Raw genomic sequence first — 25,885 nt, 5'->3', positions numbered from 1 at the left:
GTCCAGATGCCTGGGGGTAGGCATCATGACAGCTGCGCTATACTCACCAGTCTTTGCAGCACCTCCACGATCCACCTCTGTCTTCATCCTTTCTTCGCCAAACTCCAGCACCTAAGGGGAATAAAGAACAGCAAGGTGAGCCGAGAGAATAATAAGGCAATATTAGTCACCACAATAGACTTACCTGATTTTACCGCCGGAGGCATTCTTCATCTCCACGGGCCGGCGCAGCCTCCATTCATCTTCGCCGAACTCCGGCACCTGAGGGGAACAAAAGGACAGCCAGGTGAGCCGAAAGAACAAACCAAGGGAATCTCTTTCACCATAATAGACTTACCTGATTTTACCGCCAGAGGTATTATTCCTCAAAACGCCATAATTTCTCACTCTGCACCTGTAATAAGGGAGAAAGCAACAGATTACATACAGTTGTCATTTACTGGACAGTGTTGGATAATAAAGACTCTTACCTGAACGTTACCAGCCGCACGAGGCAATCTTCTTTAGGGTCAAGCTGCAAGGAATCAGACAAGAGTGAAAGTCAGACATTTTGAACTCTTACGAACTATATACTTACGGCTCCTCGCCAGGAACCTCAGAGTCAATATTGTTCTGGAACTCTCCAATTCCTTCGGACCAGTGAAGTAACTGGTTATCTACACGCCTCTGCATTCTACGCAGGAAGGAGAGCTCATCCTTTAAAAACCTAAGGTGAGAATATAAAAAGAGACATCGGAGGTGATTAGTGGGGAGAACAGTGGGGATGGGGGTTATCACTCAAATCCACGGGTGGCTAATTCCCTTTCTCCACTTTCAGGAGAATACTTCTTCGGGTCAAGCAGACGAGATTAGGTGGACCAGTCAAGTCTGTCATCTCTGCACTACGCGTCACGTGGGTGGAAACCGCAGCTGTCCAGTTCCGATCGATGCCCCTGTGGGAGCCAGGTGAGCGTAACACAATCTGAGATGAATCAAAGCCAACATTAGGTTGGAGACCATGCTCACTTGATCTATTAGTAGTATTTTCATTTGTTTTAATACTCTGCATAATTCCATTGCAGCTTCTGCAGAAAGTTTGTAGTAGTCTAATTTATTTTGATGCTCTACTGAAAGCAGTAGTAATTGGTAGGAAGTGACACCGCCTATATTGTAGGCAGCTAGACCTGTGGGGGCCGTAACAACAGCTGACGGTTTGTTGTTTGTCAATTGTTGAAGGAACTTGCTGATGATTTTGATTAAGAATGTTTTCCCTGATCCAGCTTCACCACTGACGTACAGCAGTATAGGTTTTTAATTTTGGCAGGTACATTCTTTATTTTCGTGTTGTACACCATGTACAATTTGTTTTGTTACGTCTTCAAAAATGGTGCGCTGATCGTTGTTAAGTTTTGCTTGTTGTACAGTTAAGTCTTCTGTATCTTCTTGATACTGATACATGGTGTTTTCTACTTCTGCCATAGCTACTTCAGCCTCATTTGCTATTAGTGGTTGTCCTAGTGGTTCTTGACTTCTTGTTACAGAAGGTTGACTACTGTCAGAAGAGTCCTTATCTAGTTGGGCCTTAAGTTCTTCTTCCTGTTGCTGCTCATTGTGTAACATTGTTTGGTACTGCGTAAAGTCCACATCGGTGATAGCGCTTTCATTTGCTTTGAAAACATCTTCATAGCAGTCATAGTTATCTAGTATGTCTTCCTTTTTTCTCCATGGTTTGAAAAGTTGTAACAGAGACATGTGATATAGTTCTTTCTGTTGAGGACTTTTTAATGACAATTTTACATGTTTAATTAAGCTTCGTTTGGTTAGTTTCACTAAGCTCCCTTCACAATCGGTCACTCTATATTTACGTTTCCTTTCATCGGGTTTTACATTATTTTTGTATGCAAAGTTTTGAGCTATGTGCTATAGACACATACTTTCCAGAGTGCTAGTCCTGTTTGGATAGTATGTGTCCAGTAAATAGTTTTTCAGAATGTCTTGGCTGTTGGGATCATTTCTGGCAATTGTTTCTATGTCCTCATATGATTTTAGCACTCTTTTTCTAGATTTTGCAGGACCAAGACTGAGCCATACTATGTTGTCTGATTTTCCATATAAAGCAGTACCGGTTAAACGATCTGCTGCTTCATAGGCGCCACATTCTCTATGAGAGAGCATTTTTATGCCTTGGCTGTACAATTTCTGTGACAATGTTTTGTCAGATGCTAGGTCATCCCAGAGGTCTTGAAGCTCGTTTTTTTCTGATTTTGTTAAGTCGGCTGTAACATATCGTGCAACAGCAGTTGAATTGTCTGCAATGTACTGCACATCTATGTTTGCATTCCATAAGAGGGCAATGATTGCATAGTAATCGTTGATATATTTTGATTCTTCCCTTCTTTTTATGTAATACGTGTTCTTAGGTGATTTACCTTTAACACTATGTCGAACTGAAGACATGAAGTTGTTTACTTCACCTGTTTCTGTAACTGGTCTAGGGAAACCAAAGCGGCATTTGGTGTAGAATTTACCTTTGTTTTTGTATTTGCGGCGACAATATTTGCCACATTTGTGTCTTTGAAATTGTAAAATCTGCCCATGCAGCTCACTATGTGTCTGTTCAGAAGGGATTTCACAAGTGACATATTTTTGGATAAACTGCAAAATAGTGCTGTCACTGTCATGACCAAATTTCGGTGCACCTTTGATCCATAACAACATGTGAATATATGGTGCTCCTCTCGCTTGATATTCTTTTTTCCAGAAGAAGTGCTGCACTTCTCCAAGTCGAGAAACAGTTTTATTGCAAATAAAGTGTAGCATGGCAATGAAACGATGATGGAAATATCTTGAGACATTAACTGGATCTAGAGAGCAAAGTTATCCAGGTGTTAATATATCTATGCTGTTTTTGTTGCTGTTTGCTATGCATAGGAACTCATGTAAATCTTCCCATGCATATTCGGCACAACTTAGCATAACAAACCAAGTCGGTGGTCCTAGGTTTCTGATCATAGAATGCACGTCTCCGTGCCGTCGGAACCAGTATTCCTTTGTACCACGCATGTTTGCAAACAAATTTGTTATACTTGATTGTAAAACCTCATCTTTTTCCTGTACTTTTTGTATTAACTGCGTAGCTGACATATTTTGAAAGTGGGTACCAGATTTAAGAATGTGTTCAACTCCGTAACATAGTGTTGCTAATTCACTTTCATAGAGTAGGTGTAATATGTATTCCACATTTTGTCTAAATCTCTGATCTTGCGAATACATTCGTAATGAGCGGTATTCTGATGCCCCAATCTGAGTGGGTCTATCATCGTATCTACCACCTTTGCCAGTAGGAAATAGCAGTGGAAAAGCACGTGCTTCTATACTTTTTTCCCATATACTCATTGGTGACCCATTGGTTTGTTGCATTTGGTAAGTTTCTAGTACATCATCTATGCTTTCATTGGAATGCAACAGATGAATTGTGTAATGGTCCAAAAGAGTGGATACTGTAGCTAGATCCAGAAGTTCAAATTGTCCAGTTTCTGATGGCTCCTGAATCATTTCACTTGTTTCCCTTAAACTTTCATCAATATTTATTTCCTTGTAGTACTCATTACTGTCTTTTAGATATTGCAATGCGTGTCTAACTTTGTGTAAGTCCACTAATTGTTGCCAAATGTGTTTGTCCTTTGTTGGTACTCCATTTACCAAGACTATTATTAAAGAATGCTCTATTGAACGTTCCACTCCTGGAGTGTGTACATTTTCCGTTAGATCTAATGGCAAATAAACTACTTTGCCACGAATGGCTTTCACCAATTCAGAGGAAGGTAATTTAGCTGTTTTTGGATGAAGGCGCATAATTCCTTGAAATGGGTGAACTGTTTGAATTATTATTCTCTCATACAAATTGAGCTTCTGAAGGATTTTTGGTTATGGAAACAATTCCAAATTATTTATAATAGCATGTGAAGGAGTGTGGTTGTTGTCTAATTTTGTAGTACAGTAACTGCAACATATTAGATGTTCAGTTAGTTCATATTTGTTTTCTGCTAAAAGGTAGAGGGCTAATTCAAACCATTTAGAATCTTCATTGTCTTCTATTCTGTATGCTATGTCCACATTTTTTGTGTTCCTTTTGTAAAATGTTCTGCGGCAACACACACACACATGGTTTGGTACTTCAGCCGATGACCTTTTAAATTTTACTATTTCATTTCTGTATGTGTGTTGTAGAAGGTTGCTATGTGCAGAATTGTTACTGCTATGTTCTAAAACTGTTGCATTTTGTAAGTGGCTCTCACTTCCAAAATACTTTCTCTGAATACGGTCAATTTCTTCTTGTAAGTATTTGGGTGTACCATGCAGAAGAGTGGTATTTAAGTTGCCGAATTCTGAAGCTGGACTTTTTGCATAGTATATTTTATACACTAAATCTCTTACATTGGAATGATGTACTGATATTCTTGTGATATCATGGAAGGTGCTTTTGCAAATATGCCCAGAAATGCAGGCTAATGAATGTCCTTTTAGTCCTGTGTATTTCCGCACTGGACAAATATCCATATTTTGCAGCACTTTCATTTTACTTTTCTCTTTACCTTTTACATATTGATTGTGAAACTGACGTAAAGATTTGAAAGCTTTGTTTGGAATGGCACACATTGATGTGCACGGCCATTTGTGTACTGGACGGTGTGGTTCTGCTGAATCAAGAGGTAATTCTGAGTTTTAAGAAGATAGTTTTGTAAGCAGTGTTTCTTGTTCCATGATGGTAGTATTGATTTTCTCATACCCTCGTCCACTGCTATGGATGGCAATTGTGTTTGTTTGATTTTGTTTGTATGCTTCTTCATTAAAATATGGCTGTGTGGTTGTTGTGTGACTCCATTCACCACCACAAACATGCAAGAAATTATTTTTGTTCACATTCCGTTTATTGCTGAGTTTCTTTTGTAGTTTGGTACTTAGTTTTGTTAGTGCTTTCATCCTATTTAACACTAATATGAATAACTTCCTTTTGAGAAGGATTGCTCTGTCCACGAGAGCTTGTAGGATTAACTTTCTACGGTAGGTTTTAAGGGGTGAGGATTATTGTGGTCCTCTTCTTAGTAGATTAGTAGATTCTGAAGGACTCTGTGATGAAACATTTTTGATAAAATACTTTTTTTACTATGCATTCTTGTTACATTCTTGTTACACTATCAGGATTATTAGGAGCATTGTTAGCTGTACTGGTAGTCGTTTGTTTGACAACATTTTTGTGTTTTGTGACACATTTTGATAGAGGAGGTAAAGTTTTGGTAGTTGAGACTTCCTTTGTTTTGGTAACCAACTGCATTAGCTGGTTTGTTCTCACATTCTCTACAAACTCTACAACAGGTGGATGCTTACATTGGGCACTTTTATTTTTATTTGCTCTACTTTTGAGTTCCTTTCTACAGAGTTGCTTTTTGGCAGGCATTCTTTGGTATCTGTTGAAAAAAAAGGTATGCTTTGGTCTGTTGTCCAATCTCTGTGTGCTGTGTGCATGTGTGCATGATTCTGATGGGGAAGGTCTTTGTCATGGTGTGTCGATGTGCATTGGAATCGTGCAATGACTTGGTAAGGTTACTTTATTGTTTCTATACTACTACAATGTGCTTCAGATGAGGGTACAAAGTGGCCTACTTGTGACGAAAACCATTATTAGTGAACGAAATGCCATAAACTTGCAACAACAACTTCTTTTCTAAATCTAACCTTCTAAGGATTACGTATGTTATTTGAGTTCTAAACACACAGGGATTTGTCAGCCATTCTGCCTGTTATTCTTTGTTCAATAAATGGATATTTGTAGGTAGCATGGTTTAGAAATCAATGTTTGCTTTGGCGCCCAAAATAAACAAATAACCCACACAGCCTCTTTGAGGAGTAGTTACAATATAAAGGTAGTACTGTACTTAGTTTTTTTTCCCAAAATAACCAGGTTTCTTCGGGTATGTCGTCTGCAGTGTAGATGCTGTTGATTCTCAGGAGAGTAGTCTTCACTGCGGTCCAAAAAAACAAAATCAATTACTTAGTGTGTTTTCAGCAGTGATGATACTGCACGCATTAATTGTGCTTCTTTCATCACAGCATTCTACTTTAATATTTCCCAGTGCATTTGTGCATTTCACTTCACTCTGTGCAGTCTTTCCATGGCATATGCAATATGGTACTTGAAAGTCCTTCAAAATTGCTAACAATTTTAAGTTTATGGAAAAGCCTTGTTTTTTACACAGTGTACTATGTATAGGCGATAGGTTTGTAAGTGATAGGGCATAGTAGTAGATGGGGGAAAAATGTTCTACTTGCAAATTAAAAGCACAATGCTGAAAAATCGGGAGACCCTCAGAGGGAGATGTATACCACAGCAATCGGGAGCGCTTACTTTTCTCATACGATTACATTGCAAGTAGCATTACTGTAGCCCGTGAAGGGAGAGAAAAGGCACATTCTGAAGTGTACTTACTGGCTATGTTGCCTTATTGCATTTTTTTCTGAGGAAAATCTTGTAATATTTCACAGGAACACAATGAAAATAATGTTTGCTAGAGGAAAGTACGTCGGGCCTGCGTACGATTGGTTTTGGCTTTGGGAAGCTTTTAAAAATAAAATGACATTGTAGCTTGGCTTGTCGAATACCATGTCCCATGTGAACCAGGTGTCCTGTTGCATCCTGCCTGCAATACCACAAATAACACAAAACAATCTAGTCAAGTTGGCACCCACTTGCCATTCACCTGTTATCTAAAATTCCAGGCCCTCTTGCCTTTCATGGCACAGATTAAGCAACGCCTGCAATGATTTTGCTTCCCTTGCTTTGGCCATTTTGTTCTCTCAGATGTATAGATTAAAAAAAAATGCGAATGAAGGCGCCTTATTTCGGAGTTGGTGTCTTTGCTCAGTAACGTTTATAGAGGAAAGGAGCACAACTTTTTTTTTCTCTTCCGTGTTTTTCTCTTCCGTGTTTGTGCAGCATGGGGCCCCGTGTTCCTGCAGCATGGGACCCCGTGTTCCTGCAGCGTGGGGCCACATGTTACTGCAGCATGGAGCTGCGTGTTCCTGCAGTGTGGAGCTGCGTGTTCCTGCAGCACAGGGCCGTGTGTTCCTGCAGCACAGGGCCGCGTGTTCCTGCAGCAAAGGGCCGTGTGTTCCTGCAGCATGGGGACACGTGTTCCTGCAGCGTAGGGCCGTGTGTTTCTGCAGCACAGGGCCACGTGTTCCTGCAGCACAGGGACGTGTGTTCCTGCAGCGTGGGGCCCCGTGTTCCTGCAGCGTGGTGTCACATGTTCCTGCAGCGTGGAGCCGTGTGTTCCTGCAGCACAGGACCGCATTCCTGCAGTGTGGGGCCACACGTTCTGCAGCATGATGGGGCCACACGTTCCTGCAGCATGATGGGGTCACGCGTTCCTGCAGCATGATGGGGCCACACGTTCCTGCAGCATGGGGTCACGCGTTCCTGCAGCATGGGGCCACGTGTTCCTGCAGCACGTGGCCACATTCCTGCAGTGTGGGGCCACGTGTTCCTGCAGCAAGGGGGCCGCGTGTTCCTGCCGCTTGGAGCCGCATGTTCCTGCAGCACGGGGCCGCGTTCCTGCAGTGTGGGGGCCACGTGTTCCTGCAGCATGGGGCCACATTCCTGCAGTGTGGGGCCACGTGTTCCTGCAGCACAGGGCCGCGTGTTCCTGCTGCGTGGAGCCGCATGTTCCTGCAGCACGGGCCACGTGTTCCTGCAGCACGGGGCCGCGTTCCTGCAGTGTGGGGGCCGCATGTTCCTGCAGCATGGGCCACGTGTTCCTGCAGCACAGGGCCGCGTTCCTGCAGTGTGGGGGCCACGTGTTCCTGCAGCACGGGGCCACATTCCTGCAGCACGGGGCCGCATGTTCCTGCCGCGTGGAGCCGCATGTTCCTGCAGCAAAGCAAGTGGTTCACCCCTGCATGGGGGGGGTCGCCCAGCCCCCACCAGGGATTTAAATTAGTCTTCAAAACAGCCCTTCCGGCCCTTGGCAGACGAGGTGCTCTACTGCAGTAGGGATAGTAGGCCGGCCTTCAGTGTCCAGGGCATTGAAAGGAGCAACTGCCGCCACTCCCTACCCCACCCCAATGCCACTACCCTAACCACAGCTGAGTGCTGCTATAATAAGCAGGACCACGCGGCCCCGTGCTGCAGGAACACGTGGCCCCGTGCTGCAGGAACACGTGGCCCCGTGCTGCAGGAACACGTGGCCCCGTGCTGCAGGAACACGTGGCCCCACACTGCAGGAACGCGGCCCGTGCTGCAGGAACACGTGGCCCGTGCTGCAGGAACACGCGGCCCCCACATTGCAGGAACGCGGCCCCGTGCTGCAGGAACACGTGGCTCCCACACTGCAGGAACACGTGGCCCCGTGCTGCAGGAACACATGGCCCGTGCTGCAGGAACAAGCAGCTCCACGCGGCAGGAACACGCGGCCCCCTTGCTGCAGGAACACGTGGCCCCGTGCTGCAGGAACACGTGGCCCCGTGCTGCAGGAACACGTGGCCCCGTGCTTCAGGAACGCGTGGCCCCATGCTGCAGGAACGCGTGGCCCCATGCTGCAGGAACGCGTGGCCCCATCATGCTGCAGGAACACACGGCTCCACGCTGCAGGAACACGGGGCCCCACGCTGCAGGAACACGGGGCCCCACGCTGCAGGAACACGGGGCCCCACGCTGCAGGAACACGGGGCCCCACGCTGCAGGAACACGCGCCCCCACGCTGTAGGAACACGTGGCCCCATGCTGCAGGAACACGGGGCCTCACGCTGCAGGATCGCGCTGCCCCACGCTGCAGGAACACACGCCCCCGCGCTGCAGGCACATGTGGCGCCACGCTGCAGGAACACAGGGCCCCACGCTGCAGAATCGCGCTGCAGGAACACGTGGCCCCATGCTGCAGGAACACGTGGCCCCATGCTGCAGGAACGTGTGGCCCCATGCTGCAGGAACGCACGGCTCCACGCTGCAGGAACACGGGGCCCCACGCTGCAGGAACACGCGCCCCCACGCTGCAGGAACACGCGCCCCCACGCTGTAGGAACACGTGGCCCCGTGCTGCAGGAACACGTGGCCCCATGCTGCAGGAACACGTGGCCCCGTGCTGCAGGAACACGTGGCCCCGTGCTGCAGGAACACGTGGCCCCACGCTGCAGGAACACGCGCCCCCACGCTGCAGGAACACGCGCCCCCACGCTGCAGGAACACGCGCCCCCACGCTGCAGGAACACACACCCCCACGCTGCAGGAACACACGGCCCCACGCTGCAGGAACACGCGCCCCCACGCTGCAGGAACACGCGACTCCACTGTGGATTGGCCACTCGTTAGGCTCTACACTCGGCCGTTCCATTCTCGTTTCACCTTCTAAATGCTACCTTTAAATGAGATCCCACCTCCTCGGCAATGATGCTTATTTTGGTTGCCAGGACACTAGTTGCCATGGAGACGGGTAGCGATGTTATTCCCACCCAGTAGCATTAATCAGCAAACCCAGGATTCGGTCGCCGCGCACTTAAAAGAATGCGGCCTTCGCTCAGACACTCAGTGTGGTTCAGGGGCTGTGATGTGCACACCCGCCTGGCCTGCGGTGCTGCAGCATGCATAATATATATGCCCTTTGCAGACGCCAGGGAGGTGGGGAGGTCGGGGTATTACCGTGACCGCGCGCCCGCAGTCCTCCAACTCGTGCCCCACAAGCACGCGCTTCATGGGTCCCAGGCCAGGTCACCAATGCAGTATCTCTTCATAGAACCCAATCCTGGCGATTTGCATAACACCAAAGAGCATTATGGGAACACAAGTATGTCCAGAATTTTACACCTGAAACGTGCCTTATTGTGATTCAGTAAGAAAACCTTTTCAGAGAATAATGGAGGTTGCGGTCTTCGGTTTGAATTAGTCACACTACTCGCACTAAGAAAAAAGTATCTCTACATGGCAGGACACTATAACAGCCCGGATGGCTACAGGTGTGTGAGGCTTTAGCTGGTTCCGTCCTCAGTTGCCCACGTCCACAGCAGCGCTGGTCCATGAGCCGGCTCTTGCCGGGTCTGAGATCCGGCATCCTGTGCCTGGGCGGATCTCGGGGCCGGCCTGCCTCAGCCCATGCCGAGGGAGGCTGGGGGCTGGGTGATCTAATCTGCCTGTGCTCCTCTCCACAGCCACCACTCACGCTTTTGCGGGACTTATTTGCTGAGCCTGGTCCTTTCTTCTGGCCTGAAAGGTACACCGCAGGAATAAATGGGCCATGAACATCACTGGGGCGGGCGCTGTCACTGGTAAAGCAGGCTACCTACATGCTGGGCACACTATCGTTTTCCAAATGTGCATTTTACGCTTTCATGGGAAAAACAAGTAATTTCCAAACTCAAAAATGCTGCTGAAACTTATTCACTCGTTTTTCATTGAAATGTGTTTTTTTGTTGGACTACCACACTAATACTCTGTAATTTGTGTGCCCCTTGCTTTGTGTTTTATCACCGGTTATATGTATACATGTTATATGCTTGTCCAACTGGTTAATCACAAATAAATGCTTCTGTTGTGCTGACAGCAGTTATTAGGAAATTAAACTGTGGGTTCATGGGTGCCAACTTTTTATTTTCACTACAGGGGCCAAAATACCCCCACCTCTGCCCTGAATATAAGCAAGCGACGAGTCCAACCCATCCCCTGGCCCAACACATTATATAGCACTTTTGTTTACATAAGGTATTGCAAAAAGTTTTACGATTAACAACCAGTTTTGAATATATAACATCTCAGCAACAGTTTCTCAACCTGCTGAGCTACCCTGATAGCCTTCTAAAGTAGAGCGTGTCTATGGATCCCTTAATATAAATCACTGCATTACCAACAGTACTTTGGGTGCACCAGTGCCACAGAAGTGATTTAAAGTGGAATTGATGTACAGTGTGGAGCTTGAAAAGAAGCAGCATGAAAGAAATTGCACCATTTAAAAACAATTGTGAACATTTCCTTTCAGCAGAGTCCAACCGCCAGCTCCGCCTCCTTGGAACACCGCCCCCTCTGAACTCATTCCCCTCGTCCAAACTCCACCCCAAACCCTGCCCTTCTGGGATCCGCCTTTATATTTTTTCCATTTCCACCACTGCATGTCGAGTAACATTCTGCGGCAACCCACGCTTCATCGCGCAGACTGCTGAGTCCTCGGACGCCTACTCGTTAAACCCTGAGTCTGGTGACAGAGCAGCAAAACATGTTTTGCAGGAGCCCTGCTCCGTCGTGTTCCGGCCCATTCCCTGCGCTGTGCATGCTAGGCGCTTCTTTGACTGTATAGTTTTGTGTCTTGCTAACTTACTGCGATTTAAAACAGAGTTTAGGATCTCTGCACTCACTAGGTCCTGTAAGACTCCATTACCCTGCATTCTTGGAGTACTTGGGACTATTTCTTTAGCAATTTGGCGCGTTAAACACGGTAAGCCGGTCCGTGATGGACGTGATTGCGATGGCGACCCCTCTCTGCCCAATTGGACCTTCTCTCATGGGGCCCCAAGAAGTACTTGCAGCCGTTGCTGCTGCCCAAAATATTTTTTCAGAAAATGCTCCTCCGCTCTGAGAGCTGCCTACCCTGAAGGTAAGATCTTTCCGCTCCAGTCCTCCAGAGTCGAACCTAAGTCTGTCCTCAGCATTACCTGCTATATTTTCCACCTTACCGCTCAATGATTTACCCTCTCATCCGCTCCCCACCCCTTCTGTTACTTCTTCCTTTAGTTGTCTTGTAGGTACCACACACCCCCAATTCGCGCACTCCGGTGCCTTTTACTTAATACCCGGTCCCTCATTAAACACGCCTTGGAAGTTAACCACTACATGGCAGATAACAACCTTGACCCATGCGCATTACCAGAAACCTGGGCGGTCACCTCGGCTGGTCCTTCCCTCAATTTAGCGATTCCAGCAGGTTACAATCTATCTCGCCACGACCATATAACGGGGAGAGGCGGGGTGGTTGCTTTCATTCTCAAAGATACCCTCTCAACCTGGGTAGTTCAAAACCCTGATTTTGAAGGAGTTGAATCCTTGCATATTAAAATAGGAATGAACGCTGAATCTACAGTGAACTTTCTTCTTGTATATCGTCCGCCTTCGCTTTCACATAACTTCATCGCTTCCCTTGCTAATTATTTGTTCCAACTTCTTAAACCCAATACCCGGTTTATTCTCCTCAGAGATTTGAACTACTGGTTAGGCCATAAGGATGACCCACTGGCCGCAGAATTAGAGGTAACCCTCTCTGATCTAGGCTTTGAACAACAAATTCACGAGCCTACTCACAAATCAGGCCACATCTTGGACTGGGTCTCTTCGGTTAACACTTCCTGCCATGACATCCAGCTGGTCGGATCACTCATTCATTCATTTCTCCATAATGGTACCTTTTCCGGTAAACCCTAAGTTACAGAAGCCCACCTTTATCACCACGCGCAACTTCAAACACATTACCGAGGACAAAATTGGACCTCTCCTTGACCCTGTAATTAACTTCTCTGACCATATTCATGGTTCACTAAGGACCTACAAAAGTCCAAATCGTCTACTGCCAAACTATTCCATTAATGGAAAGCCAACCCTAATATCTTCACCCAAGATGCATATAAATCTGCCATTAAGGCTACAGCGGCAAAAAAGACACCACAATAATCAGATTCTCAACGCCAAATCTGATACTAAAGAATTGTTCAGGATTCTAAAAGACTCTGAATCTACCCCCGAACCACAGGGACAACTTCCACCGTTAGATAATTCTTGGTGTTAACAAATCCAGAACGGAATGCATAATAAACTTCTTAGCATCAGAACCGATATTGTACAAAAACAGTCTACCAATCCAGAACCTGCTTATAGTAAACCTTTTACTAGAAATCCCTCAATCACTGAATTTAATTTCCACTCAATCTCAGAGGCTGAATTAAAATCTATCATCGAACAACTCAAACCCACTAAGTTTAAGGGCGATCCCTGCTCCTCCCTAATCATAAAATATTGCACCCCTCTACTGCTAAAAGCCATATTTAATTTTGTTAATGCTTCGCTACGAGAGGGCTGCATCCCCGACAACTTTAAAACTGCCTGGATCACCCCCATTCTTAAGAAGCCCGGCCTTGCCCCTGATAATCCGCTAAACTATCGCCCAATCACCAACACGCAATTCCTTCTGAAAATACTCGATCGAGTAGCTTATTCACAAATAGCCTCCCATTTGAACCAGCATCCCATTCTAAACATCTATCAGTCAGGCTTTAGGCAGGGCTATGGTACCGAGACCTCCCTCTTGGATCTCAAGTCACGCCTCCTTGCAAATATGGATAAAGGCCTAGGAACTCTTCTCGTGTCTCTGGATTTATCTGCAGCATTCGACTTGGTTGACCATCCCATTTTGGTAGCCAGATTAGCCAAGGTGGCCAATTTTTCCTCCTCCGCAGCATCATGGATCAATTCCTTCTTGGTTAACAGACAGAGCAGAGTCTGCATCAGGGAATCTGAAGCGGACCCAATTCCGGTTCTTTTCGGGGTTCCTCAGGATTCTAGTACCTCCCCCTGCCTTTATAACATCTATACAGCTCCCTTCTTCAAGATGCTTGAGGAAGAAGGAATTTCATTTTCTAACCACGCCGATGACACTCAGGTCCTAGTTCAACTCTCCGGAGTACACTCCCAGCATGAACAAGAGCTAAACAGAATCTTCTTCCTAATCAAAAACTGGATGATGGCCAACAATCTCGCGTCAAACAAAAGCAAAACCGAACTCATGATCGTGGGCAACACCAATTACCTTGCCAAATTGGACCCCATCTTTAAATCATTTAGGCTAGGCCTAGTGGATAATTCTCCCTAACCTAAATTAAAATATTAGGCATCGTTTTGGATCAGTCCCTCAACATGAGAGCCCACGTTGGTAGCGTCATCTCCACCTCCACCTACTAGGTAAAACTTCTGACCCACTTAAGACCTTTTATCTCGCAGGCAAATGCTGAGACCATTGCAAGAGCCATAGTTGGGGCAAAGATCGATTATTGTGGCATTCTCCTGGTCGGCTTGGGAAAAGCTGACTCCAACAGACTTCAAGTAGTCCGTTAGGGGGCGTCCGGGTATTCACGGGTCTGGCGCGGCGTGACCACATCTCAGCTGCCCGACGTCCCTTACACTGATTGCCGATCGAAGCCCGCTTCAAATTCAGAGTTCTAACGATTGTCCTCAAATGCAGACTTGGCATAATGCCCAAATACCTGCAAGATCAAATCCAAGACAAAACTAACCCAAGGGTCCTTAGGTCTACTAACCAGAACCTGCTATCTCTTCCACACTGCAAACTTAAGAAGGTGGAGAACGGGGCCTTCTATACGGCAGCACCCAAACTCTGGAACTCTCTTCCCCTCATGTTCCGTCAGCAATCTTTGATCACCTCCTTCAAGAAGACCCTCAAGACCCATCTTTTCTACTAATCACTCATTCTGTCTTACCTATTCTGACTGGGCCCCTCACATCCTGATGTAGTGATCTTCTTCCCCTTTTGCTTCTTGTTCTCATTTTTACGTATGTGTTTTTGTCGTGTCTCGCGCCCTCACGCCTCAGGGTTCATGGCTGCGCGTTAGAAATTGAATAAAGTAAAAAAAAGTTAAGCTGTACAGCGCAATCCAGTGTTTGACGAGCTCCTTTAAGAGACGTTAACATACATGCCCGCACAAGCCATGAGGTTTGCATGCCCTAGATTGCTAAGCAAAGGGCCTACCCCCATGCTTAGCAGGAGGTCCATGAACAGGTGCGCTCACACTACTGTCCTTTCCTTCTCTGTACCCTACGCGCAGTAGACCGGTGAGGGCCAGAGCAGGCATGGTCCACCCAAAATCTGCAAAAGCCCACTCAGCAGCACTGTGCAGGCATTTATAGAAGTTAATGTCACTGCGAAGGGCCCAACTACATGAGCTTGATACCCCACTTGTTAGACAATTCTGACTACGCCTTTGTCCCTACGCTGCAACTCATTAATTGAAAGGTAGTCGCAAGGCTAGAACAACTGGAGATGAGGGTGGCGAAGTCCGGCCTTGCCAGTTATCCAGGCTCTGTGGTCCATACAGTGGGGCTGTCTATCCACCAGCCCTCAACTCTGGCACATGACATACTTCAGATTGTAAAAACAATATCCGTGCTTCACCAGGGCAACTCTTCCCAATGTCTAGTAACGATGGAGATACTTCTCCCGCAAACATTACAGAGAGTCCTGCAGCAATCATTATGCCATACAATGCTGGCCTGCTACCAGTGCCGTCGTTTGGAGGACATAATGGTGAAACACGTCAAACAATTACTTCAAACCCACGACAGAGGCAGATACTGAACTAATACTTTCCACCCTACTCAACATGGTACCTTTTTGATTCGCATTGGTCCTGATAATGACTATACCATTGGGAGAGCTGCACTAACTAAACATGTTCATCCTCCAATTAATCTTCATTTCGAATGTTTCAACCTAATCAAGTCCAAACAAGAGTGAAAGTTCCATCACTTTTCACCATGTCCTCCCCGTCAACAGACAAATGTAAACATGTTCACCTATGACATCAAGACACAAATCCACCTCCAAAGAATATTTCTTCCATACAAAACACATATATATCAAAGGGCGACAATCGGGAAGACTGCACTAAGAAAGTGCAAATGGGGAAAGTGACCTCAAAAAGTACACGCATTACATCCAGCACTTGGGTCTCACCCATCATCATCGCAAAGAAAGCTAAGAAACCTGGACAAATCTGCATCTGCGTCAACATGCAGCTCCCTAACAAAGCAATGCCCCATTATCGAATAGAGACAGCTCTTGCTGGGTCGAGATTCTTCTCCAAGCTAGAGCTGAAACCACATTGCCACTAGCTAGAGCTTGACAAGAACTCCCACACATCACCATCTTCAGCGTGAATATTAGACTTCGGCACTCTACAAGCTTACATTTTGGCATCTAGTCAGCTGACAAAGTATTCTTAAACGTGATCCGCAATGTAGTGACAGGCCTGCACGGTGTTGTCAACGTCAGTGATGACATCCTAGTGTATTCCACTACTGAAGCTGAACACAGCATATGAGTTCTTTAGCAGTGCCCTCAAGAGTATGGGCTCACCCTTCATCAATATAAGTGTGAGTAGTTTAAGCCGACATTTAAGTTCTTTGGCTATGTTTTTGACTATAAGGGTGTTAGGCTTGATAGAAAGAAAGTTGCTGACATCAATGCTGAACCATACCCACAGTCAGTGTCGGAGCTTCGCAGTCTTCCTGGTATTGTAATAAAACGAGGTACCCAGGTCACTGGTGGCACTTAGTCCAGTGTATGAAAGGAAAGCTTCTTTAGTTAGCTTCAGTTGCAGGTCACAGGAATGGGTTAAAACTGAAAGAGTTGTGCTGGTAACCCGCGCTCTGACATGAGTAAATATAGTTTCTTGGATACAATAACAAATGGTTGCAAATGTTCATTGAGTTATGCTTGCAGGTTTAATTTCCATATAGTCAGCCGACACGTGTTTCGAAACTTGGTAGTTCTCAGTGCTATTGATCTTGGTTGCGGGACCCATGCATTGGCACTGCTAGCTCATGAGGGGCCAGATGACGCTTAGATCCTTCTTGTCATATCTTATTGTAGTGGTCCTTCTTGTAAATGTTAGTCATGGATATATTATCCTTCAATGGCCAAGGCCGTCCATTGGGTTGATTCCCAGGCCTGTGCGGTACCCCCACAATTCTGAGGTTGTTACAACAGGATCTTGACTCAAGGTCTTCCTGCTTTTCAGATAGCTCTTTAACTTCTTTTCTCAGCTGGGCTATTTCTCTCAATGTCATTGGATAGGCGCGGCTCAGCCTCATACGACCTGTCAGTGTGCTTATTTAGCCTGACCTGCCTATGGTCAACCTTACAGGTAAGGGTGTCAATCTTACTATCTAAAGAGTGAATGACAGCCTGTAACTGCGTTAAAATGCCCTTTATATCCTGCAATGCATCCGAGGAGGCCACAGCTTGTGTCTCCCCCGTGGCAGCCATGTCTGGAGTTCCCCACATGGAGTTCTTGGGCGGGGAGGGGATGATAAAGGGGAGCTTAGATAGTTTTTTTGTCCGTTTTCCCCATGGCGCCACATGACACGTGGGACTTGCAGATTAGTCTAGCGCTCTCTTTGAGGAACCGGCCCAGTGTGGGCAACTACTTCCATCAATAGCTTCTTTTTGCCCCAGGAATGCGCCCCCTTTGTTGGGGGCACTGTTGCCCTTCAAGTCTAGTAGGTGAAGATCAGATAAGAAAGGGGGAGGGAGAAACCTCAGAGAACCCTCCCCCCCAAGGCAACAGGATGCCTAGTGACGGTATGCCCGCCCCTTCTCCAAAGCTCTGGATGCATCTACCACGCAGGTGTTTGCTCCTCTCTCACTTGTCGCTGCAGGGGTCTGGGAACAGGGGCTCACCTTGCTTCAGCAGCTCATTTGGATTGTTGCCGGACCAACACGGCCCACCGCACAAACACCCTCCTACTGGGCCGCTGCCCCAGCTTACCTCCAGAGGTCAAGTGCCCCACTTCTATCCTTCTGGGCTCCCGGCCAGGGTGAAGTAACTGTGTGTGCCGCTCTGCCCAGCCAGCCCCTCCAGCATGACAGCTATCCCGGCGGCCTCCTCCAGCAGTAAAGGTGGATGGGGGCACCTCAGCTTCCGGGCACCGAGCTGTGCTGTCTGCTCCTGGTCCCCGATCCTCAGTGAATCCCACAGGGGTGACCTAGGCTGGAATTGATTGCTCTGGTCTTGCAGCACAAAAACGGCACACGTCTTAAAGGCATCTGCTCCAACAATACAGCTCGTGCCACATGGGCCGGACTCGCTCCTCCGCCGGTGACTGCTGCTCTGGTCATGGCGTAGGCCAGTCAATTGCTCTAATGCGAGCATCCCACTGCGGTGCAGCGTGAAGAGGGTGCACTGCCCGCTAGGGGGGTGCTCCCCGCAGCTACTCCACTGACTCAGGCCTCTTATATAACTGCAGTACTTCACCACAGCGCCTGCTCCTCACCCCAGGCCTCCTGGCAGCTGTGTCAGTGTACCGCACCATGCCGGCATCTATGGACCGCAAAGTCACTAGGTTCACCTGCACTGGCTCTTTGGCTACTGATTGTGGTGCACGCAAGGGCGCCTGGAGACCGATGGCTCAGGATGTTTACAGGATTTGCAGTGGGTGAGCTGCCATCTAGGCACGGCTCTCCCGCGCCCCCTGCCACCCTTCCGCCTTTGGTTGTATGCCAAAGTGCTTCCCATAGTAGCGATATGGTAATTTCAGGGAAGGACCGGCAGCCATTCCTCTCCTTGCCACGTGAGTGACACTGTGCACATGACATCTACGCTGAGCACAAGAACAGCATGCCTTCTTTTCTGTCAGTCATACCATTACCCCGCATGACCCCCAACCGCTGTGTGCGGGGCGCGCACTCCCTTCCCCGAGATGTTGCGACGGTTCCCTTTTCCCGTTGATAGGTTTTCAAGGTCAAGAATGAATTGCCTATTAGCGTCATTGCCGTTTCCATGGTAACTGGCGCCCAGCTCTAATGTGGAGTCCTGGTCTCGACAATTAATTTCAAGTGTTTGCGAAAGGGCTCGCTTCTCTTGCTCATTAACTCTTGGTATACTCTGTGATGGGTGTGGAAGCGTCGAGACGAACATTGGTTTGACTCTCATGGTGTCGCCTAGGCAACCGTGATGGCGGACTTGGCACCGCGCAGCCATAACCAACCACAGAAACCGAACTAGGGGCTAGTGCACAGCATTCAGGATAGTACATGTTCTGTGTTTGTGGTGTGAGGTGCAGTAATCTGCAAGGGATCGCTGGGGCTGCTCTTCCATCTTTCCTCGTCCCTCCCAAGAAGGATATCGCCTGGAAGACGAGGTGTCCACATAACCTGTTGGCGGCCTGCTTGCGCCTTCCAACTCTTGAGTTTGCCCTCGCAAGAGACTGGCTGCAGGCTGCTCAGACAGAAATAAGGCAATCACGTGAGCACTTGCACCCCAGGGGCTAGCTCAGCCCACGGCTCTGCAGGGATTCAGGGCTAGCTCAGCCCACGGCTATGCAGGGATTCAGGGCTAGCTCAGCCCACGGCTCTGCAGGGATTCAGGGCTAGCTCAGCCCACGGCTATGCAGGGATTCAGGGCTAGCTCAGCCCACGGCTCTGCAGGGATTCAGGGCTAGCTCAGCCCACGGCTATGTAGGGATTCAGGGCTAGCTCAGCCCACGGCTATGCAGGGATTCAGGGCTAGCTCAGCCCACGGCTATGCAGGGATTCAGGGCTAGCTCAGGCCACGGCTCTGCAGGGATTCAGGGTGTATGACCAGCATCCCGGGGGCTAGCTCAGCCCACGGCTCTGCAGGGATTCAGGGTGCATGACCAGCACCCCGGGGGCTAGCTCAGCCCACGGCTCTGCAGGGATTCAGGGTGCATGACCAGCACCCCGGGTCTAGCTCAGCCCACGGCTCTGCAGGGATTCAGGGTGCATGACCAGCATCCCAGGGTCTAGCTCAGCCCACGGCTCTGCAGGGATTCAGGGCTAGCTCAGCCCACAGCTCTGCAGGGATTCAGGGCTAGCTCAGCCCACAGCTCTGCAGGGATTCAGGGTGCATGACCAGCATCCCAGGGGCTAGCTCAGCCCACGGCTCTGCAGGGATTCAGGGCTAGCTCAGCCCACGGCTCTGCAGGGATTCAGGGTGTATGACCAGCATCCCGGGGGCTAGCTCAGCCCACAGCTCTGCAGGGATTCAGGGTGCATGACCAGCACCCCGGGCGCTAGCTCAGCCCACGGCTCTGCAGGGATTCAGGGCTAGCTCAGCCCACGGCTCTGCGGGAATTCAGGGTGCATGACCAGCCCCCCAGGGTCTAGCTCAGCCCACGGCTCTGCAGGGATTCAGGGTGCATGACCAGCACCCCGGGGGCTAGCTCAGCCCACGGCTCTGCAGGGATTCAGGGTGCATGACCAGCACCCCGGGTCTAGCTCAGCCCACGGCTCTGCAGGGATTCAGGGTGCATGACCAGCACCCCGGGTCTAGCTCAGCCCACGGCTCTGCAGGGATTCAGGGTGCATGACCAGCCTCCCAGGGTCTAGCACAGCCCACGGCTCTGCAGGGATTCAGGGCTAGCTCAGCCCACGGCTCTGCGGGGATTCAGGGTGCATGACAAGCACCCCGGGGTCTAGCTCAGCCCACGGCTCTGCAGGGATTCGGGGTGCATGACCAGCATCCCAGGGGCTAGCTCAGCCCACGGCTCTGCAGGGATTCAGGGCTAGCTCAGCCCACGGCTATGCAGGGATTCAGGGCTAGCTCAGCCCACAGCTCTGCGGGGATTCAGGGTGCATGACCAGCACCCCGGGGGCTAGCTCAGCCCACGGCTCTGCAGGGATTCGGGGTGCATGACCAGCACCCCGGGGGCTAGCTCAGCCCACGGCTCTGCAGGGATTCAGGGCTAGCTCAGCCCACGGCTATGCAGGGATTCAGGGCTAGCTCAGCCCACAGCTCTGCGAGGATTCAGGGTGCATGACCAGCACCCCGGGGGCTAGCTCAGCCCACGGCTCTGCAGGGATTCGGGTGCATGACCAGCATCCCAGGGGCTAGCTCAGCCCACGGCTCTGCAGGGATTGAGTGCATGACGGCTCTGCAGGGATTCGGGGTGCATGACCAGCATCCCAGGGGCTAGCTCAACCCACGGCTCTGCAGGGATTCAGGGCTAGCTCAGCCCACGGCTATGCAGGGATTCAGGGCTAGCTCAGCCCACAGCTCTGCAGGGATTCGGGTGCATGACCAGCATCCCAGGGGCTAGCTCAACCCACGGCTCTGCAGGGATTCAGGGCTAGCTCAGCCCACGGCTATGCAGGGATTCAGGGCTAGCTCAGCCCACGGCTCTGCAGGGATTGAGTGCATGACGGCTCTGCAGGGATTCGGGGTGCATGACCAGCATCCCAGGGGCTAGCTCAACCCACGGCTCTGCAGGGATTCAGGGCTAGCTCAGCCCACGGCTATGCAGGGATTCAGGGCTAGCTCAGCCCACAGCTCTGCAGGGATTCGGGGTGCATGACCAGCATCCCAGGGGCTAGCTCAACCCACGGCTCTGCAGGGATTCAGGGCTAGCTCAGCCCACGGCTATGCAGGGATTCAGGGCTAGCTCAGCCCACGGCTCTGCAGGGATTGAGTGCATGACGGCTCTGCAGGGATTCGGGGTGCATGACCAGGCACGTGTCTCTACGACGTCAAGCTTGGCGCTTCTGATCGGAATGGCAACCGATCCCCAAAGCCATCTGCAAGGAGTGGTGCACAGAGAGGTCTGCCCGGTCTCTCGTTTCCAATGTCATGGATTTACCTTTGAGATTGTTCCCTTTAGAGGAAGGGCCTGTTTTTTCTGTAGGCCAGTCCTACTGGAGGCAAAGGAAACGTAATATATATACACGATAGAAAGGAGGCATACGCGACCCCAGCACCCCTTTCCGTCAGACAAGAAAAGGGTACCCAGTGATTTCATAGCTGAAAAAAACATCAAGGGCACACTTTTAACCTTCTATCCAACACTTTCTCTGAATATTCTAGGTCTTGAGTTTCTTTATATAAGTGCACCAGTCCTAAAATATGTTGGCAAGGGTGTTTAGTGGGTTAAAAAAAGTATCGAGTACCCCTTGATGTTTTATCCCAGCGATGAAATCACATATAATCAAGGAAAGAGACCATGTACTTGTACTGTGAATTGGGATTTGTAGCACAGCTTCTTATGTGCAGAAATCAAGTAGACTTTTGGCGCTTCCTGGAACCGGGCTGGATAGTAACATGCGAAATGAAAATCCCATTTCTATCCATTTTTCAAAACTGACCAGTGGCATGGGCCCGCAACTATTGCTAAGTACAATTGGATTTGGATCAGAATCAACATCCGCAAAATTACAATGACAAAAATCAACATATTAATAGCAATACACAATAAAACTTCACACAGAATCTATACATATACAACAATTATGCTGAAATCGGACAAGCACATAACATGACAATATACATTCCTCCTCGGCGGGACTCTAATTTCATAGTATGGCAAAGTATGTATCAAAATGACTAACAAGGCCATTATTTCCGAACCCTATGTAAAAGCTACTCCCAACAAGCAAATATCACCTTCCTAACTATGAAATACGACTCGGGGTGGAGTTCACCGTTCAATATCTCCCCCAACAAGCAAATATCACCTTCCTAACTATCTATCAAGCACGACTCGGGATGGAGTTCACCATTCGATATCTACTCCCAACAAGCAAATATCAACTTCCTAACCCTTCAATATCTACTCCCAACAAGCAAATATCACCTTCCTAACGATCTATCAAGCACGACTCGGGATGGAGTTCACCCTTCAATATCTACTCCCAACAAGCAAATATCACCTTCCTAACTATCTATCAAGCACGACTCGGGATGGAGTTCACCCTTCAATATCTACTCCCAACAAGCAAATATCACCTTCCCAACTATCTATCAAGCACGACCCGGGATGGAGTTCACCCTTCAATATCTACTCCCAACAAGCAAATATCAACTTCCTAACCCTTCAATATCTACTCCCAACAAGCAAATATCACCTTCCTAACGATCTATCAAGCACGACTCGGGATGGAGTTCACCCTTCAATATCTACTCCCAACAAGCAAATATCACCTTCCTAACTATCTATCAAGCACGACTCGGGATGGAGTTCACCCTTCAATATCTACTCCCAACAAGCAAATATCAACTTCCTAACCCTTCAATATCTACTCCCAACAAGCAAATATCACCTTCCTATCTATCAAACACGACTCGGGATGGAGTTTACCATTCGATATCTCCCCGTACAAGCAAATATCACCTTCCTATCTATCAAACACGACTCGGGATGGAGTTTATCATTCAATATCTCCCTGTACATGCAAATATCACCTTCCTATCGATCAAACACGACTCGGGATGGAGTTTACTATTCGATAAAGTATCATTTATGGACATATTTACATATTTATTTATGTTATGCAGCGTATTGCATGGTTATGGTTGCGACAAATTGTCTGTGGGGTTTAAGAAAATAACATTTCCCAATAATTTCTGAACACTTCCATAGAAAAATCGGAAGCATTTTGGATGTAGCCGCCCCTATATGGAAAATTACAGAATTTCATAGACGTCTTCATGGTTTGAACACCTTTTTACACAGGGATTTCCCATGTGGGGCCAAAAATCTCAAAACTGTGCACTTCGATTTTGTTATGCACCTAGATCTTATGAGGAGGTGGTGTCCTAAAACCCCTCCAAAAAAAGAATCAAAAATCGATCTCGCCAGTTTGGAGATATTGAAATGTAAGATTCAGCTATATTTCACTCATGTGCAGAATGACGGCACATCCTCCATATCGAGGGTCTGCAACATTTGGCTCTCCAGATGTTTTCGGTTGTGTATGAGACGTACACGAGATGTAAATTGTCCACGTGACACGTAACGTGAACGTCCTATACGCCTCCCATATGTCAGAAGGCTCACATCAAAGTCATCCCTTACTTTAATGTGAGTTTTCATGCATGAAGAAGGTGTCGAAAACATGCACAGAACTAATGTACATCGTCTATACAAACTAGGCATGTTCATGTATGAGAGGTACATTTCAGACCTGTATACTACTACACATATGAAAACTCATGGCTGACTTTGAGGCGAGTTTTCTTGTGTATGAGACATGTAGGAAATGTTAAACTCTTCTACACCTCCCATTTGTATAAAAACTCACATTAAAGTTAGAGCTCATTTTAATTTATGTTTTCATACATATAGTAGCCATATAGGACACGTACATTTCATTTGACTTTACAGCAAACATTCATACGCTATTTATATGCCATACACTCACATACCAGACGCACACCAAACACTCATACACCTTACTGAACCCACACTTACGCCACACACTCTTCCACGACCCACACTTATGCCACACACTCTTACGCCACGCGCTCTTACGCCACACGCTCTTACGCCACACGCTCTTACGCCACACGCTCTTACGCCACATGCTCTTACGCCACATGCTCTTACGCCACGCGCTCTTACACCACGCGCTCTTACGCCACACCTGCTTATGGCACATGCTTTTATGTCACACTCTTTTATGTCACATGATTTACAATATACAAAGGAAAATGTACACCACAAACACTCATGCCATGAGCTCTTATCCCACGCGCTCATAGGCCACATTCTTATGCCACATGCTCTTACACCATATGCTCCTATACCACATACTCTTACAACATGCGCACGTATACAATGCATTGTTATGCAATATACCTGTAAACGTTACACACTAATGCCACACACTGTCCTGCACAATGTTCTTACACCACGCACTCTTATGCCATGTGCTCCTATGTGACACACTTACACCATGTGTTCTTATGCCAGACACTCTTATTCTGCACACTTGTACAACACATTCTCTTACGCCGCACACTCTTACACCACACACTCCTATAGCCTGTGCTCGTATGCCACGTGCTCTGCAGGAACTTGCTCTAATGGCACACACTGTAAAGCCATGCACTCTTATGTCGCATGCTCCTACACCACATGCTCTTATGCCATGTGCTCCTATGTGACACACTTACACCACATGCTCTTATGCCATGCGCTCTCAGGACACACACATTAATGCCGCATGCTCCTACACCACATGCTCTTATGCCATGTGCTCCTATGTGACACACTTACACCACATGCTCTTATGCCATGCGCTCTCGGGACACACACATTAATGTCGCATGCTCCTACACCACATGCTCTTATGCCATGTGCTCCTATGTGACACACTTACACCACATGCTCTTATGCCATGCGCTCTCAGGACACACACATTAATGCCGCATGCTCCTACACCACATGCTCTTATGCCATGTGCTCCTATGTGACACACTTACACCACATGCTCTTATGCCATGCGCTCTCGGGACACACACATTAATGTTGCATGCTCCTACACCACATGCTCTTATGCCATGTGCTCCTATGTGACACACTTACACCACATGCTCTTATGCCATGCGCTCTCGGGACACACACATTAATGTCGCATGCTCCTACACCACATGCTCTTATGCCATGTGCTCCTATGTGACACACTTACACCACATGCTCTTATGCCATGCGCTCTCAGGACACACACATTAATGTCGCATGCTCCTACACCACATGCTCTTATGCCATGTGCTCCTATGTGACACACTTACACCACATGCTCTTATGCCATGTGCTCCTATGTGACACACTTACACCACATGCTCTTATGCCATGCGCTCTCAGGACACACACATTAATGTCGCATGCTCCTACACCACATGCTCTTATGCCATGTGCTCCTATGTGACACACTTACACCACATGCTCTTATGCCATGCGCTCTCAGGACACACACATTAATGTCGCATGCTCCTACACCACATGCTCTTATGCCATGTGCTCCTATGTGACACACTTACACCACATGCTCTTATGCCATGTGCTCCTATGTGACACACTTACACCACATGCTCTTATGCCATGTGCTCCTATGTGACACTTACACCACATGCTCTTATGCCATGCGCTCTCAGGACACACACATTAATGCCACATGCTCCTACACCACAAATGCGGTTTTGCAAGGCACTCTTACATCAGACACTCCTATACCCCACAGTCTTTCAATGAACACTCACACAATATGCACTCACACGACGAGCACTGATGCACCATATGCCAGACACTCATCTGCCACACACTCACATAGCAAACACTCATGAACCACTCACA

This window comes from Ambystoma mexicanum, chromosome 11 (assembly GCF_040938575.1).
Source record: "Ambystoma mexicanum isolate Mex_15411 chromosome 11, UKY_AmexF1_1, whole genome shotgun sequence".
NCBI classification, from domain to species: domain Eukaryota; kingdom Metazoa; phylum Chordata; class Amphibia; order Caudata; family Ambystomatidae; genus Ambystoma; species Ambystoma mexicanum.
This window is presented reverse-complemented; position numbering follows the sequence as displayed.